We start from the raw sequence: 19,920 nt of genomic DNA on the forward strand, positions 1-19,920 counted from the left end.
AACCCATGGAGCAAACACTGAAAATAAAGCCTCATGCATAATTGAGTCATCCGGACCAAAATAACACTACCAATTCTCCAAAACATTCTCCAAGGTACTGTGAATAATGCAATCACGGAGCATGAACAAAGGGAGATGTCATGTTGGCTCAAGAAGTGATAACACTGGCTTCCCGAACACGGTGTGGAGCAGAACTAAATTATGTTTGTGGCAGTTTGGTCACGGGACAGAGTAATCAAAGAAAAGGAGAGCGGTGTTTAAAGTGAATGTGTGATTCCTAAAAGTCTCTGGGAGGGCTTTATTAGAAGGGCAGGGTTGATCCTCAAACAGGCAGCGGCTGATAGTGCACATTGCCATATTGGGACACATTGGTTTTGAAAATGATTCTGTCAGGCTGAGGTAGTGTGCTGATCACTGGAAGCATTTCTGAGTAGTCTCATCTGGTTTCTCTCATCATCTGTCTTTTTCTCTGTCACCCTGCTCAAGCCCACCACTCCTAAGACAGACATATTCACATCTGTAGTCTCACCGCATTGTACTGTGCAATCTATAAGCTGTGGCAGGCTGAGCAGCCTGACTTTTTTCTTTTGACTCGATCTTTCTTAATTCTTGTTTGGTGCTCTAGCGCCATAGGCTCGGAGCCCTACACAGAAAGACGATGGGTGATTTGGGATGGGAAGGCTAGTGTTAGAATTTTACTGATGAAAACTGATGCTGATCATCAAAGCTTACAGGTTATGGCTGTTTCTTTCTCCTCTGGTGATCATGGTAAGATTTTGGATTGAGCAGTCAATAAAGCTGGCGGGTCACTACTGGGTAATTAGATGCACAGTAAAGGCACAACTTGAGATTTCAAATGCACTGAAACTTATGAAAACAACAGCAAAAAAAGGCACACAAAACAATGGATGATTCATGTAATACTCTAGATACATGTTGGCCATTAGCTGTTTATTGTTAGCCTCTCACTTCGGCAGCTGTTCTGTCACTTTCATTTCTCCCCAGAATCACTTCCAGCGTGTTTTGTGAGGTTTTTAATTTGATAAAAAATTATGAGCTTTTGCTGCATTTTTTTTTCTATTTCTGATGTGTTTTATTGAACTTGCATTGTGTTTTGTGTGCTTTTGCACAAGTTTTCAATTTGTATTTTTTGCAGCATGTTTGACCTCTCAGGGACTCGATATTAATAAGACTTACACAAAGTTCCCAGGCCTTTAGCTTTTCTTTCTTTTTCTTTTTAAAAACATCAGATTGGTTGTTAATATTAATGAGGCTCTACTTTTTCTTTTAAATAAGAGCTTCAAAATAACTCCACAAATAAGTGCTCTAAAGCATTGCCAAGTTGGCTGACAAGTGTAAAGACATGCTTTTAGAATGACTTTCCCTGAATCTACTCAAAACAACTAAAAGATCAATCTTTTCACATTAAACTTAGCAAACCTCTTAGCAATACGAGTCATGTTCTGCACTTTCAGATGCACTGGAGAGCACAAAATATAATCACACATACTCAAAATTGGCACTGGCAGTTGTGTCATTATTAAAAGTCTGTTATGGGTTTAACAACATGTGTTTTATTAGATAATAACATGACATGAATATTGGAAGTAGCACCCATTGCCCAAACACAAATCAGTCAGTACTTGTTTCTGAAATGAGGAACAATTTAAGCCTGTTTCTCTCCTGGGTGATTTGTGCAATTTTAGCTTGTTGTGTTTTACTTTATGGTTTAGTAGTCACATGTAAGTGGAAATATCTAAGCAGTTCTTTATTTGTTTGTCATTTGGTTGGTTTAATTTTTTTAAACCCACCACTCTTCTTTTTATATATACTTTGAAACATTGGGTATTTTTACATAAGCATACACAGTTATTTAAGTATTAACAACTTACTTCATTCTGCTTACAGTTAAACTGGTATCCGTATCTGTGATGCCATTAAAACCCTGGCGAGAGTGTGTTGTGGTAGACTATACCACCACAAAACCCTTCTTGTGGCCTTTCCAAACCAGCTCTGCCTTTAAGAGAGACTTGTAAGTTTGCCTTCAGAGCTGTGTGATCCTAATCCAATCCATTGAGTGCAAAGAGGAAGCTGTTAGACTGTGGAGCTGGCTCCATCCATTCCCACCCTGACCGCAGACACACAGGTTACAGCGTCCCTGTCTGCCTTATCTCCAGGAGCACTGGCTCGGCTTCAGACCTACGGCTCAGGCCCAGCCCCTGCTCGAGATAAAACCCGAAATAGACCGCACTCACTGACAGCAAGGCAGCACTAGATAAGACTGTTGTATCCACAGCTTTGAGCTGGTGGCGAGGAGGAGCAAGAGAGAGAGACCGTAAGGAAAATACAGATATGGTGAAAGCAAGGTGTTAATACCGATTGTGCCCAGTGATAGCCCTTTGGCCCTCTTATTCAGCCACAGGTAAGAGAAGTCATAGTTATAGAGATGCACACATATCCCCACGCCCCTCACTTTTCTCATTGCTGAGCCCATTGATTGTGCCTGTTGACCCATGCAGCTGCAACCCCAGCCAATTTGGTTGTCATGGCTTACAGCGATAAGAAAATTACCTTGGACTCCAACAGCTTCTACTCATACGTGTGCATGTCTATGAAGGTTTACGCACGGCCTCCTTTAGCAATGTTATGCACCCTCTGCCTGATGGCAAACTGCAAAAGTGCATCTAAGAAGGTTTTTCTCTCTTGGCATGCAGAAGCCAATCAATACCGGTGTGTCTTAGTAAATTAGATCATGTAGACAAGAGGCAGTAGTCAGCAGAGTCATCCCAAAGTAACCCCTCGCCTGGTTAGTTCATTCTCCATTAGACAATGGCCTGGAGTAATTGAATTGGCCTGTACAAGCTCAGGGCTTGGCCTTGGCTTTTTCGCCTTTGACAGCACATATTCAGGTCTGATAACTTTATTCGCCAGCCAAAAACCAATTTAGAAGTATTTTTTATGTGTCTGGAGTTTGCAGTATTTAATATCCTTACATGTGGAACTGCATCACATCCACGTTGGTCTGCACACAAACAATTACCAGAGACAGTTACTAGAGACATCTTTAGTACTTCATGTAATCTAGTGTAAGCCCTTTATTCATATATGTACCACTATTGTGTTAAATTATTAAAGACATAAATAAAAGCCCTCAATCTCTCCGGGCTGTTGAACTTAATAAGACATTTCTGTTTCGTCTTGTTATTTCAGGGTAAATAAGTCATTGTGGCAATGATGAGATGTAAGCTAATTATGTGCTCCAAGCCAATCAATGACAAAGCCGAGCGTCATTATGGGGAGAGCTTTTTAGATGGAGTAAAAAAAAGGGTAAGAAAGGGAAGGAAACTCTCTCTCTCCTATAAAAAAAAAAGTGCACATCAAGAATTTTTTTTAAGGACTGCTGATGAAGAGTTTTGGGTATTCTCGGTTCATATAGTTATACACTAATATGAAACATTCAACGCATAAGGCTAATTAGGACACTATTAATATACCCCTGTCTGCTACCCCCTTCCAGCCTCATTATTCTATTAATTTCAGTTTCTTTTGCTGGCAGGCCAAAAATGCCATTTATCTTCTTCTTCTTTTTTTTAATCCATTACTGTGGTTACTCTATTGAAGTACTTACATTTACATAATTACAGATATACATTACCAGCACAAGCTTGAAAACCACAAGCTTGTCCCAAAATCAAATGCTACTAGTGTTGTTTTGTGTTGTAGTATATTTGCATGGGAATGCTAGATTATGTCTTTATTACACTGTCAAATAGATTTAAAACTGACAACGCCTTCGCTGTATTATGAGGAGCCCCGTTAAAGAAATTTATCTTGGGAGTTTTGGGAAGAAGTGTTTGAAGACAGATTTTTTCTATAAAACACATTTCTTTGAGAAAAAAACAGAGAGCAAGGGGCCTCAGCTCAGACTCAAAACTATTCTTTTTATTCTTTTTACCAACTTTCTCCAACCTTCCACAGATTCTACAAAGTGCCAACCTGCCAATTAAGGTAGCTTGATGTGGTTGTAGTGTTATTTCAAATCGAAAATAAGAGAATTTTTCATACAGTGCAGTATTTAAGCTTTTTTTTTTTTTTTAAAGACAACAACAAAAAACGTTTACAGTCATTGCAACTTTATCTTTCTATGTCTAGGTCTAAAGCTAATTCTTTCTATGGAAGAACACCAGCGGTACATTAATTCTAGCAGTTACAGTATTTAGCTGTTTTACTTACTCAAGCACTCCTTTGCATTATTTATTGCAGTACTAGAGTCTGTTGAACCCACAACACATGGATTTTGTGCTCTATTTCTTGCTGTTATAATCATGTCTCGCAATGTAATTGTTCATGGGTAATCCATAATCAAGCTCTATGACAAAAAAAAAAAATGCAGACGAAACATTCAAATCTGTTAAAGTACGAGTATTTTTCTTCAGCCACTCCAAGTGTCTTTCTGCGCCAAAAACATCCAGTGGTGAATGTGTCCATAATCCCATGCGACGTGAGCAGTCAAGAGGAAGGGATTGGAGGGCTCGGAGAAAAAGACAGAGGATGAACGACTATAAGAGAGGCAGAGAGAGAGAGAAAGGGAGAGAGAAGACTTCCCCTGCTCCTGCCGTGCAGAAAGAAAGTGTTGGATTCAAGCCAGCGTGCCCATTTATATCATACTTTAAAAAGTCCCTGAAAAAATGGGCAGGTGACCCTGTGCGACCAAGTCAAGTGGGGATATGACGCTCCTAGGTCTGGTAGCTACTTTTCAAAATCCAGGTAACTTATTCCCTTTGCTTGATCCACTTTGCTCAGCAGAAGTTTTAGAGACAGTTGGCCAAACAGAGTAAAATGGAGCATCGCAAGGGAACAGATAATACGAGAGCTTCTCCCTGTCAGTGCAGCTGTGTGGGAGTTTGCTTTATCATGTCTGGGAAAGTGGTTCACTGTGTTCAATGAGCAAAGAGCAATGATGAAACCACAGCAGCTTGTGGTCAGGATAAGCATACAAAGAATTGTTTCTAATGATTTTCAGTACTGTAATATGGTGCACAAGATGTACAGTGACAATGTGGTTAAACTGTTCAGTGTGTTATTTATAATTCATGATTCTTTGTATTTCTTGTCAGTAAAAATATAAATGTGTACACTTTTGACAAAAAGAAAGAAAAACATAACGTCTTATCTTAAACAAAAAGGGATTTTGAGCTTGTTGTATTTCTTTTCCATTCTCCACTATAATTCCAATTTTCCCCTTATTTCCAGCATCTATTAATTTATGATTACATCACTCTCATTCCATAGATTGTCCTCCTTGCATTATTCATAGCACCTCCAAGAACAATAAAAAGTCAATTTCCATCTCTTACAGGAACAGTCTACCAAAATGCACCCCTTTGGGATAATCTCTATGAGGGTTTGAACTTTGAGATTGTTCAAACAAGAGAGAAAAGTGTGAAAACGTTCATGCCTGTCTGACAAAAGTGTATAAAGTGTGTAGTGAGGGGTTTTACAGCCTTAAAACACCTATAATAATTGTAAAAAAAAATAAAGCTGGCTACTTTGAAGATTTCACCTATCGCTGGCTATTTTTAGAACGTAACTCCCACGATAAACGATGCAATGATATGCTAAAACATGCAGAAATACATGGAAATACAGTATAAAGGCAAAGACAGAGTTTGTACAATTTTAACAGGGCTGAAAGCCAGTATTTGGGATTTGACCACCTTTACTCTTCAACACAGTCTGAACTCTCTTTAAATTGGATTCTCTTCTTATAATTTCTTTAAGTAGTCCTCAGGAAGAGTTCTCCAGACTTCTTGAGGGACATTCAAAGCTCTTCTTTGGATATTTGCTGCATTCTGTTCTATACTCTGACAAGATGATCCCACACTGCTTTAGCTTTGAGTTGGGTCCCCTTTTCATCCTGGAAAAATTCATAGGTCAGCGATAAGTAGTGTAACAAACAACATTTTTATTCTCTGAAAATGGTCAGGTACAAGAACTGAACTAACATTGAGTGAAAAAGCAGCAAATGTCCAAAGAAAAACTTTGAAAGACCTCAAGAAAGCCTGGAGAAATATTGCCCAAGGCTCCTTATAAAAAATTACAGTCTGGCTTATTAATAGCAAACTATAACTGGCCTGTGCTGGTGCAGATGACAGCCTGGATAGCCTTCAGCAACCTTAGTACTCCCTGTGCCCGGTAGGTTTATAAATGCTATAGAAAGCTTTTGTGTCACCAACACTTTAACGGTATGATGGTATCTTCAGCTTTACCATGAAAGGAACAATAAGATATTTTTTTATTTTCTGAGAGGATAAAGCTTTCTGCCCTCCATCCCACGGTTTCTCCTGCTGTTATCACTTATACCCAAGCCGCGCTTTTGTTTATCCCTCCATCTCTCCCTCCCTCTCTCTGCCATTTCTCTTTGATAATGGCGGCCTCAGCAAGGGAATCTGCCACCATCCATTCCACGCAGCAGGTAATGGATTGAGCTGGGACCTGATCTGGCTATGGATGAGCCAGTCCGTAGGTGTCTGAGTGGGCGTTCAAATGGATTTGGAGGAGCTTGCCTGGAATAACACTCTTTGTCACTAGCAGATTTGTTTTTCTAGGTCTTCTGTGTTCACAATTGGCATCATACGCCCCCCATCACGCACGCACACACACACACACACACACACACACACACACACACACACACACACACACACACACACACACACACACACACACACACACACACACACAAATATACACATACCACCAGCCATCCTCATTACTCAAACTACTGAAAAATTTCTGACATATAATTTTAAGTGCCCTTAGATGACTTATTTTTTGAATTGTCACTATGCAAAAAATTGAATTGAATTAAATTCAAAGTGTAAGAAAATGTGTAAAACATTATGGTAGCATGCCATTTTCATATTGTCAGGATGCTTCTCCTCAGAACTCCATAATCCCGGCAATGTGGCAAAAGCGCACAGCTCCACATTTCACTTTGATCTCTGTTTTCCACAAAAGGACAAACAGATCAAGAGGATTGTAGAAACGCCCCCGATGTCACGCTACTGATGCTGAAAATCATAAATTGCTCAAACAAGTCAGTTCTTGATGGTGAGTCTGGCAGCTTATATATAATATGCTCCAAGCCAGTTGTGCGCCATCACTGAGAAACAGAGTAAATGGCTCAAAAAACAAAAAAACACAAGGATGTTGCGGTCTCCACAGAATCCTTGCAGATACCTGGAAACTAATATAAAACAACATCTGGTAATGAATAATGGATGGAGATGGAGATGTACTCGGCCTGTCTCTTATTTACAGTCTCATAAAAATATGCTTGACAGCATGTCTGGTTGAACTTGCTACATGACATGTGGTATTGTATGCTATGACACACTTTTATATATTAGTCTGAAGCCAAAAGAGACATAAATTCAGACTGCATGCTCTGGGGGATTATTCCCAGTCAAATCTTAGCATAATTCTAGCTGAATATATAACTTTCTTTGACTATAACTGCGTACACTTATTTCCCATGCAACAGGAGCTCAGGTAATTAAAATGTGTTTATCTGTTGGAATGACCTTTGTTGCCAGAAAAATCTGGCCCAGTGCCAAATGGATAAATATATTGTTTTGTAGATATGTCATGCATGCGTGCACTGCATATGTGCGCACCGTGAGCGTGCACGCTGGCAGTCATCTCAATTTGGGTGCAAATGCATGTGCTGGAACATGTGTTTGTGCTCGTGTGAGAGAGATGATGGAAGTGCTGTGACTCTGCCTGCAGGCAGCGGCCGCCACATTGTGCGAGGAGGGGGTGCACATGAGGCCAGACACCTGTTTTGCCCAAAATGAATTATGAATTGAAGCCAAGCTCGTGTTATTTTCTACACAACTGACAACGGAGGCCAAAGACCTGAGGAGAGACAGAATGGGGCTGGCATCACTGAGAGTGCTAAACAATAAGCCATCCAGCCTAAGAAAGCATGAAGGTTATGAGTCCTTGTTAACTTTAATAGACTCTCTCATAACGTGGAATTGAATTCTAATAGATTTTCCTATTGCATGCTTTGCTTTGAGTCTGATGCAACTCAATTAAAACGGAGGCGAGAGAGCCATTTAAATCTTATGAAATATTCACTCTTTATGCGCACTCAACACAACACTTGCAGGTGGCGCTATATTTTCCATATAGAATGAGTCATATAGGCGTTGCACTACTTTAGCTGCTTTAGCAACCTTCAACATGAATACACGTACTGCAAGCAAAACAAATTAATGAGCGTCGTTTGTGATGTTTCTTTTGTTTAAAAAAGCAAATTCATTCTAAAAACATGAATGTCTGTAAATAATCTTCAACTGACTGCCTGCCGCTATTTTCTCACTTTTACATGAGAGGCAAATACATTTATTTGGCTTTATTTATTCACACCTGCACCCTTTTCTATTTATGCCCCTGTTCAGATCTAATATATGAATTACTGCCTTCTTTAACATGTAGCCTGAGGCCGTTTCAACTTGTCAGGTTGCAGCTCCTTATGTAAAAATGTATCACCGCTCTTAAAACAAGCAGGGAAGAAAGAGAGTGTGAGAGAAAGACCATTTGGCTTTTACACACACATTTGTGTGGGGAGACGTCGACTGCACCTTTGCACTAGCCTGTGCCCACTCATGTCACACATGCCACCCAAACATTGTCTCAGACTCCAGGATGTTAGCTACAAAGTAGCTCTGAAAATGCTATTTAAATTTGTTGTCCAGTGTCAGGACTCTGCATAATCTATAAACCAAGGCTTGATGGTGGTAAAATTTGAGTAAAAACTTGTTTATGGATGATATGGTGTGCCGTTTCTAGTATTTTTTTATCATCAAAAATGAATGCAGCTATCTATCCTTCAGATAATTTCATACTTGTATCCACTGACAGCCTTGGTGGAGATGCCAGGTTCCTTGTCCAGCAGAACTTGGCACCATCCCTCAGTGCCAAAACCACTACCAAAGCATTTGCTGTATGCAGTATATTTATTACAGTGATTAATTTTCCAGCCAACTCGCCTGACCTAAACCCCACAAAGAATCTGTGGGGTATTGCCAAGAGGAAGCTGAGAAACAACCATCCAAAAAATCCAGACAGGCTGAAGGCGGCTATCAAAGAAACTTGGGCTTCAAAAATACCTCAATAGTGCCACAAACTGATGCCACACAGCAATGATGCAGTAATTTTGTTGTAAAGAAGCCCAAATCAAGTATCGAGTGTACAAATGTACATAGATTTCAGAAGTTGGACATTTATTTCATGAAAAGTCTATTAAGTCACCGGATTCCTGATTTTCATGAGCTATAAGCCACAATCATCCAAATTTAACCAAAGCTTTTTCACTTTATGCTTAATGAATATAGTATATACAAAAGTTTACTTTTGAAGTCATTTTAAGAAAAAGATAACCTTTTTAGTCTTTTATTTAGTCAGTAAAAAAAATCAATTGGCTGGAATATAAAGTTGTGTAATAAAATATATGTAATCATAAGGTCATCTAGTTGAAACAAAAGCTATATTACAATTTAATGTGCATTGTATTATTTGATAAGTTTTTAGTAATATAAAGTAAAAGAGCTCTACTTTGTCACGTTTCTCTTTCTTAAGGTCTATATGTGAATAATGTTTCTCCAAAACTCAAAATCTAAACACAGCTGTCATGTCATATCATGTCATGTCCACATTAACAGTCTCAGCAGCCTTCGGTTCTGGCACTGTAGAAGCACTTTGCACTTGAAAAAAACCGAGCATGCACGACCGAATCACAATCAGAATGCTTATAAAAAAGTACAGACAACTCAATATAAGTAAGTAAACTTGAACATTTAGCATAAATTCAGAGCATTATTTTTTGCATGTACTGTGTGCGGTCCAAGAAATACCATTTGCTCAAAAAAGGGGGAGAAAGTGACCAAAAAAGGCCAATAAGTTAACCAAACTCAGGAAACATGACAAAGGGCAGTTTTGCTCATTTGTATACTATATCTAATTATTATTACAGTACAGTGTTGTTTGACAAAAAGAAAATAAAAGTTGTACATTTAAACACAACACCCTTTGAATGCTTACTATAGAAATAAAAACCTCTACTTCTAAAATATACTGAAAGCATCTCTATCCATAGTCTGGAGTCAATGTTCTGCAGTATGGAATATGAAATGAAGAAAATGAGAGAAAAACTAAAGTTGAAGTGCTTTTTCACCTTTATGTTGTTATTGCAATGTAGTGTGTCATAGAAAGAGGTTTCCAAACATTATGATGAGCATCTTATCATGAATCCCAGAGGATGTGAGGGTGTAATTACGTTCGGGCTTTGATGTATGGAAAGGGTTAGCGAGTTTGTTAAGCTGCATTGTCAGGAGAATACCCGTCGGTTATATATATTCAGATCAGGAGTGGCTGTGGTAACAGTATGAGATCTATATCCCTGACTTAAATCGCCTGTGCTGAATGTTTTTAAGAAGAGAGACACTTGTCAAGAGTAATGAACTACTCCAGCGACCCAAGTGAAGGTGAAATTTATCTGTGATCAGAATTATATCATCTTAAAAATGAATTCCCTTGGTCAGTTTATGCCAAGGAAGTCTAATAGTGCTGGAGTGCCACAAGTTCAAGAAAAGCTTCCAGCAAATTCTTCTCTATCCAGGTTATAAACATATTATTCTCTGAGGGGAGACTGTCCTTCTAAATATCATTCTTCACACATGGAGGTCACAGGTTCTGCACTGTCTACTCCAAGCATGTCAAAAGGAGCGACGGCAGCTCAAAAATACCATTAGTATTTCATCATCAGGTCTATTATATACACAGAAATGTCAATTTGCATAACGTGTCATACCCAGCCGGAGGGTGGCAGGGCTGTCTGTCTGTCTTTCTGCGTATTTGTCTAAAGACAGGAAGTGGTTGACATACTCGGGAGGTGTGAATTCCCTACTTGTGATTAATTTAGCCCTTCCTGCGGTGGCAGCCTGCTACAAACATTTACCGGGCTCAATTTAACTCTGATCAACACGTTCGCAGTGAACGCCATCTGGTGATTCGATTCTGACAAATTACCTCCGTGTTGTGTTTGATAATACCTTGAAACTGGCGTGTTTATTTTCCTTTGGCGGTGGGGCGAAAATATTGACTTGACTCTCAGCCCGGGCTGATGGTAAAGTGAAACTAGACAAGGGTGGCAAATAAGTTCTCCTTCACCTTCTGGAGGGATTTGGGTTTTGGCTTTGTTTTGCTGATGGTGCCAAAACTACAGCTGACTTCATCGCAGGATTTCCGACACCGCACATGTGAGGTTGGAATGAAAAATGTGTAATGAGGAGAGATGGAAACACGTGTGGGCGTGGCTTTGATGGGCTCATATAAGCCTGCAAAATGCATGCACAGAGATGCAGCTGGCCATTGTTTGCTTTCCACGCAAGCTTGGAAATATGTTATGCACAGTTGTCTCCAGACTGTAGCAACCTCATTGAAGATAATCACCAATGGAGAAAGCAGACACTGTGAGCATCTCTCACACATACCCGTGGGGCTTAAATTGCAATATATTCTACTGTTAGTGATGATTTTTTTTTCAAAGCAAAGCTGTGTGTTTATGCATGAGTGTTGCTATTGTGCTAATTTTTCCACTGGACCACACTAGTCAGGCTGTGCACAGCTGGCTTCCTGCCAGCTTCCAAGCTCAAACCTATGTTTAATTTCCATTCTCCTGCCGCATTGGCTGCCATGTAAATTATTAATGTCCATCAGCGGCGGCGGTAGTTCATTTTCGAAGCGCTGTATTTGTGTCGGATGGGGAATAAAATAAAGAAACAAACTGAGATAAGAATAATATAAAAAGAGACCGAGAGAGTGGAAGAGGAATGAAATGTGAAGTAATAAAATGAAAAAGAGGTGTTGTGCTGTTTGTCATGCAAGATAAACTAACATGCTTCTGGTCATCTTGGCCTGATACAAGGGTGCAAGCAGGACGGGGGACGGTGTGACAAAGCAAGGATGAAAGGTGCAAAGGTGCGATGGATGGAAACCCAAGAGGAGCTCAAAAACAGGAGAGCAGAACCTGACCTACGTGTTATTAATGCCACACTCGGCTTCTGGTGGATTCTTGCAGGTCGAGGGTCATTGCACAGTGAGAGAACACTCCCCAAGCATGTACTCTTTTTTTTTTCATTCTCCTTCTCTCCCATGGCCTCTCTGAAGGCTCGCTCACTCTGAAGGGGAAACGTTCTTTTTAGCTGAGGCCGGTATTTTGTTTGTTCACTGGAAGCAACACTGCCCTTGGAAAGCAGCCAGAAGAACACTGCAGCACAGTCCCCTCTGCCTCCCTCTCTCTCTTTTGCTGTCCCTCCATGCCCCCCTTACTCTTCATCCCTCCACTCTGTCACCCCAGCCCCCTCCTCATCATCATCTCTGTCTGCTTTTTCTGTTGTTGAGCACATCACACAGCACGGCACAAACAAGTCCAGCGCCACAGCCAGAGTAGCCTGCAAAACAACCTCCTCCTGCAGCACGCAGCAGGGTTGAGGGCTGAGATTTATAGTGTCACTACTTCGAAATGTTGCCAAAAACTACAATTCATGTCATATCTCATTCCCCAAAGCACTTAGAGATGGAGAAGAAGAAAGGTGAAACTAGAAGGTTGTTTATTTGATTTCATTTTACAACATTATGTCTTTCTTGCACTTTCCACCACAAATGCGATCAAAAGTCATTTCTTTCCTTTTTTATCTATTGAGATGAAAATGATTCACTAGTGGTTTTCCCCCCTCCTTTAAAAAAAAATCAATCTTTTTTTCAGATTCATCACCTTGGCAACAAAGTGATCATGATTGGAGAGTGGGAGTCATAATTTGGAGCACTTGGTTAAAAAGCTCAACATTATCAAAGACTGTAAATTTGTTACTGACCTATATTCACAGCCCGCATATAGAAACCCATCCTATGAACCAGATCTCTCCTGTATCAGCCCATCCATCTGCTGTAGGTCCTTCTCCCCAGAGCCCGGTGGGAGGTAATGCTTCGCTGTTCCTGCGCTGTGACAGGTGGAGCCAGATTGTAATGTTATTCACGGATAAATTGTCACAAAGTAATTCTTTGTCCCCGCCCACATCTCCCTCAGGTATCGTATATATGTGTTTGTTTGTGCCGCTGCGTGAGTCTTTGTGAGTCTCGTGTGTCTGACACATAAATCATCAACATAATTATATCCAGAACAATGCTTCCGAACATTGTCAGTCCCATTTACCATAACTGCTGTGATTCACCATAAGATCCAGTTAAAAAGCACACTGCAAACAGGTAAGAAAACTTCAAAGTAGGTCAGGAGTAACTTTAAATTTTCAGCTGCATAACCTCAAAGATTCTTTACAAGACCTTAAGGCAGTGGTTTGTTTTCCCCAAAAAAATATCACTCTTTCTTGAAGTAGGATCCTACAAACCAGCAGAGGCAAACACGAAGAAGTACTGAAGTGCGAACTATGAGAATAACTGAACCAGCTGTGCCATTTGAACTCCAACTGAGGGGTTCAAATGCAAGTCTAGGTCCTGGGGGCCTTAATATAATTCATTTTAAGCACCTTTGAACATTTTAGGGGATGCATCCAAGACTTGATCATCAGTTTCAGTTTGTAACATAAAATGGATAAAATACAAAACAATGTGTCCATAAGATCGATTTTTAATGTCTCCGTGGAAACAAATTGTGATGATTTGTGTTCATTTTACTTAATTCATTCAGCCTTATATTATGTTCACGCTAGCTAATTTACTGTTTGGAAGGGGGCTAATATGTTTTGCCCAAAGCATTCAGCAGTGAGTGATGCATTTGTCCTGCCACATCCATTTTCATTTGACACATAAGCTGCATTAGTAGCTCTGGAACACCAGACTATATGGCTATAGCAATGTTCTTAACAACTGTGCCAATGTTGCCCACACTTGTTGCCATTTATTGTTTCTTTTTGTAATATATTTACATAGCTTGCCAGCTAGATTTGTGCAACAGTGACATCCCTATTGACAGTCTTCTTTGCTAATATCATCACCAGGACTATGAATGCCAAAAAACAGACTTATGCAGGCAATGGATCCAATGTTAAAGCGCTGACAAAACCAAAGCCTAAATTTCAAATTGATGGAACTTGTAGATATACACTGTTTAATTCAGATTCACAAAACCTCCATAATACTATCTAAAAGTCCTGAGCAATAGTTCTCCAGGTTTTCTTAATGTCTTTTTAAAGTTTTTTTATTTTCTTTTTCTTTTTACTAATTTTCAATACTTTCCTTGTAACTTTACATATTTTCGCACCAACAAAGTGAGACCAATTAACCTAAACTTTGGCATATCGCAGCATGGTGTGCGGTGTGTCCTCTTAAAAAAAGTGCAAGTCTACAGCAGATGAAAAGTATTTAAAAGTCATGGAAAAAGTAAAAAGACCTGACACAGTAGAGATACATCGGGCTCTTTAGTTAATTCTTGAAATGGCCTCATTGGAAGGGTGGCTGTTAAGACGGCATTCCTAAGGAAGGACAACGAGGAGAAAAGGCTGAGGTGTGTGAAATTACATAAGAATTGGACTAAATAGCAACAGTTCATATCAAGTGATTAATCCATATTTTTAGTTCAAATGTCAGTGTGCACAGTAATGAACAGGAAAGAGGTACAACAGTGAGTGTCTACAACCACTGGTAAAACACAGTGGTCATGGTTTGGTGCTGCATTACAGCAAATGGTGTTTGGGATCATGTAAAAACTGATGAATATAGAATAAACAAAAAAACTAAAGAAAACTAAAAAAAAAAAAAACAAATTACCAAAAAACATCCTAAAAACGGATAATGAAGTAAAATTATACCTTTTTAGAAAAAACATACATTGGAGTACTATCAGTCATGGACTGGATTCCACATAGCTCAACCTCAACATTACTGAAGCAGTGTGGGATCACCTTGACAGAGAACAGAACAAAAGGAAGCCAGCATCTAGGGCTGGGCCATATCATACCGTTCACGGTAATACCGGTATAATGTTTGGCAACGATAGAAAAATGAAATATCGCGATAGAATATGGGTAAAATGCGCATACGCAGTGCCTTTGTTTTCATACGCACATGGCGGAAAAAGCATGGCGGCGAAAGCAGATCGTCGAATGAAACAGATAAACCAGAATTGGTTTGTAAAAATGCTGCAACTTCAGTGATGTGGAACTGGTTTAGCTCTCGTCCGTCAGATACACAACAAAGCGCTATTTTTGGTAGAGCATGTTAGCGGTCTGTCGTTATTACCGTGTTTTTTGGAAAACATTGCACACTTAAAATCAATCCTTTGATTTTTCTGAAAATCGACAGTGTGCCTATAATCCCGTGTGCCTTATGTATGAATTCTGGTTGTGTTTACTGACCTCGAAACAGTTTTATGTGGTACATGGCACTCGAAAATCTGTCAAATGTTTTAGTACGACTTTGTTAAGCCACGAACCCGCACAGCTTGATGGATTGTCGGAGCATTACGGCTATCGTAGGCAGGAGCCTTGCGGAGTGATACGTACTGTGCTACAACATAATATTACCGTATTGTGTGTGTATAACCTCTTTTTAAGTTTTGTGGATGTTATACTTGGTTATACTGAGAATATGTCGGCCAATTTCCACTGGAAATGCCTTTTGGTTAAACTGTCAGCAAGGATTTGCATTTGCACTGTTACATTTTTATATAACTTTGATGCACATAAAAAAAGCTGCTTGTTTAAGTGAAAATACATTGATGTTTTTTTTTTTGCACTAATAAAGTTGCAGAGTTGTAAAGTATTTTGTCATCTATATCGTCAGTTATATCGTTATCGCAAATTTTCAAATGTATATCGTGATAAATATTTTTGGTCATATCGGCCTGCTCTACCAGCATCTAAAGGAGAGCTTTGAATGTCCTTCAAAAAGCTTACCTAAGAGAGTTCAATCAAATATTGACTTTCAAATATTTTAGAATTCTACAAACTCTGTGCCTTATATGTACGTATGTTTGCACGTCTTTCAATTAATCGCTGCACTTATGTTTCCTGACAAAATATAAAGAAACAAAGGGTGGATCAAACTTTCCATAGCACAGTACATTTTTGCAGTACAATTTCATTTGTATTCAATGCTACTCATGAATAGAAAACAGACTGTCCTCAGGCTCATCTGATCAATCTACCACCGCTGTTCCCTAATGAGAATGATTCACAATGGGGAATGAAGTTCACAACAGCAAGATATATCGCTTGCAGACAAAAATGACATGACATTAAAGGACCTGCACATGTCTACACATACAAATACAAAAGAATAACATCAGACGAATTCTCTATGGTGCAAGAATTATTTTGTGAGTTGGCCTCTGCTTAGGGAACAAATCAAACAGGTGGCAGGCGACTGTAAATGAAATGAACATATTTTATTGCTACCATCAGATCAAGCAATTTACTTTGCACGTGCACAATGAGCTTGTTTATATTATCAAAGTAGATTTTTAGAAATGGGCACACCCACATATTAGACATAGAATGAAAGAGAAGAATGCTTAAAAAACAAAAGAAAAACATGCTGTATGCTATTATTACTGATGCAAAACATCCTCAGAACATTTGGTAATTGAGTTTGGTGGGCTCATGGCTTCCAGTGCTTTCTCAAAAGATGCTGTCCAAACCCATTATTCAGATCTTCTAGCAATGAACCATCTATGAACTGCATTGCCAAGGGATAGGGAAAAAAATGGATTCAAAGCTTTTAAGGAAATTCTTCCCTCCCTCTCTTTCCTCTCTTCCTCATTTGGTTTCTTTTCAGAAAAAAAGGGGCTGGCTTCAACCTGCGAGCTGCAAGCTTTGTAGTTAGGTGGTGGTGTAATGCTGCAGAGCCAACAGAATTTCACCGTGTCACTTTAACCCAAATGGTTTTTGTTCTGCTGAACTCTGCCTGAGTGCACTGAGTTATTTCCTCTCCCTCAACCCCAGGGCAGCGGCCGGCACTAAAGCAAATAGAAAATCTAAAACCAGAAGTGAGTGAGATGGCATAGCACTGCAGGCACGGACAAAGAATACTACACACACAGATTCAAAGGAGAACTTCAACACTTGGTGAGATCAGTTTTCTTGCTAAAAATGAAAACCCTGCCATTACTCTTAAATATATTATATAAGCCTAGAGAAGGCAGCAGGTTAGCCAAGATTACCATGAAGTCAGAAACAAAACTATTCAATTTGCTAAATGAAGAATGTTAAATACCTCCCAATGATTAAGCACATATATGCACTTCAATAAGGAGAGATCAATTTGAAGAACTGAATATGATTTATTGAGACACAGAATTAATTTAAGCTGTTTGGCGAAGAAGATGGAGGCTTGGATGATGCTTCGAGTGACCAGAGTGAGACAGAGATGGGGAGGAGGCAGGGTGCACGAATGAGAGTCTGAAAGGCAGAATGACGCACAAGCTTCATTGCATTTCAAAAAAAGAGGTGGCTGTGGTTTAGGTGGTGGAGCAGTATCATGTACCAATCAGAAGGTCACTGGCTCGATCCCTGAGTTCTCAAGTGTGCTTGCCAAAGGATCTTTGGGCAAGATACTGAACCCTGAGTTGCCCCAATGTATCCATTGGAGTGTGAGTGTGTGAATGTTAGAAAGCACTTAGACACAGATAAAAGAATTGTATAAATGTGTGTGTGATTGCGTGAATGAGACTTATTGTCAAAAGCACTTTACGTGCTCAGCTTGAGTAAAAAAGCTATATAAGCATCAGTCCATCACATGTCTAGACTAATCTTCAGCATCTTTTATTCAAATGTAAAACAACACAACATGTAACGGCGAAGGAAAACAGCTGTGTTCTTTATATCAAGGCTCAATTCCACTGCCTCTGAGGTCTTCCACCTAAACATGCTTATCGCATTCAACAGACAGAAAAGACTGTGACACATGCTTTTGTCTCAGCCCACGTCCACCACTCCTACTACTCTCTACTACTTTCCATTCCCCCCCCCCCCCCCCTCTACTTTTGAGCACACTGCTATTGTCAGGGACGTTTCCAGAACAAACAAACTGGTATCCACCAATTAGTGCTGTCAGCCTGTGCCCTCTGTGAACTTTTCTGTTTGCTAGAAAATATATGAGCTTCAACAATGTGACAAGAAAGGCCAGGAATACTGGAGCTCTGCTCACTACAAATGCTCAGAATGTCGGCATGATACTGTAGCCTGGGAAAACTTCCAGCGATACCCGTGTTGCTCCCAGAGCTAAACACCCTAGTTATGATGGTAGTATTTTGGGCTTTCAGAGTTAAGTTGTGGTTTGCACATTCAGAGAGAATTTGTTAGCTTGCCTACTACAGTCTGGTTTAGCAAAGTACTTGCCCCAAGTTCAACTTAATGCAGCCTTCTGCAGTGTGTGGCACGTAGCAGAACCTCACAGGCATCATTTCCTCCCTCTTGCCTTTTTCAGCTCATTGCACACATGCAGCGTTTAGGGTAATAAAGGCAACTTAATGTAAATCAGCCACAAAGTGAGTTGTGTAAATCTAAGAATTAGGGGATGTAAAATGTGACAAGGATTTTTCCAACTTTTGCTGAGTATACATAAAGAAACAGTAATGCAGAGCAGCGGGAGCCTACAGTCAAACTTAAAGCTCTCCATCTACTGTCATTATTAACAAAGGCTGGTGAGCTATGCAAATGAAGAAGTCAAACTGTTCATAACCTATGTGAATGAACACATGTTGAAAACCCTCTTCTCTGTTTTTCCTGTGACATACTAATCAGCTGAGCCACTTTGGTGCTTCTAGTGATTCAGTATAAGGAAAACTGCTCTTTAAGCAGGAAATGTATAAAACACTATCTGTGTCAGGCCTGGGCAGTCATGGACTGGTGATATTATATGTATTTTTGGTGTTGCTGCTGCTCTTTTCCATGCTTGTAGATGTGAGTGTGTGTGTGTATGGGTGCAGGTGTGTATGTACACTGGTTTACAGGCGCATTCAGGCCTGGCGGGTGTGGCCCTGCTAGGGGACTGGCCACACCCGAAGCTACACACCTGCCGCTGATCAGGGCTCGTTGGGGGAGCTACTTAGGAGAGTCTTGGAGCTCCCACCAACGCTGGATCATTCCATGAGACTCCACGTTAGTCTTCTGCTTAGTTAAGTCTGTGAGTGTATGCCTACTGGAATTAAGTGTCTTGACGGCTGCCTCTGTTATTTTCCCCTCAGGAGAAGCATGGAACATCGGAGGGCTGCAGGCACTGGGTGTGTGTGGACACATGAGAGTGGAGAACACGGAGCACGGACTTTTTGGGAAGACACGACACGGGAGAGCACGGGGATTTACTGTTATTGTTTTATTCAATGTAAATAAACGCACTGTTTATACACAGAGCACCGCGCCTGGGTCCTCCTTCCCCACATCCCCACGGTCTGCCATGCCAAACCGTGACAATCTGACTTTTTTGTGCCTTACATCGAGACTTTAGTAAACCAAAGTGCTCCTCTTCCGAGTAATCAATAATTTACAGTACTGTGTAAAAATCTCAAGCCACTGTTATTTGTGTTTTGGACAGTAAGTGCAGGGATTTTTTTTGAAAAATGTGTGAACATACTTGGAAATACTGTATATAAGACAAAAAAAAAAGAGCTTGAAGATCAATATTTGGTAGGACCACCTTTTTTTTTTTCAACACAGCCAGAACCCTCTTAGACAAGCTTCCTTCTCATTTCTGAATAGTTGTCCAGGCTTCTTAAAAAACATTAAAAATTCTTCTATGGATTTTGGCTGCCTTTTATTCCATTCTGTCAAAGATGATCCCACACGGCTTCAATAACGTTGAGGTCCTGGTTTTGGGGAGGCCAATCTATGACTGAAA

At 40.0% G+C, this 19,920-nt stretch overlaps 1 protein-coding gene across 1 annotated transcript in view; it reads left to right on the forward strand.

Annotated features, from left to right (window-relative positions):
• Window positions 1–19,433, forward strand: part of gpr85 (G protein-coupled receptor 85) — a 38,734-nt gene extending 19,301 nt beyond the window's left edge. Inside the window, exon 3 of the transcript XR_013902898.1 lies at window positions 19,271–19,433. The gene's annotated coding sequence lies outside the window, so the exon portion shown is untranslated. The remainder of the gene's footprint in view (window positions 1–19,270) is intronic.
• The last annotated feature ends 487 nt before the right edge of the window (window positions 19,434–19,920 follow it).

The sequence above is a fragment of the Astatotilapia calliptera genome, chromosome 17, assembly GCF_964374335.1.
Source record: "Astatotilapia calliptera chromosome 17, fAstCal68.1, whole genome shotgun sequence".
NCBI classification, from domain to species: Eukaryota; Metazoa; Chordata; class Actinopteri; order Cichliformes; family Cichlidae; genus Astatotilapia; species Astatotilapia calliptera.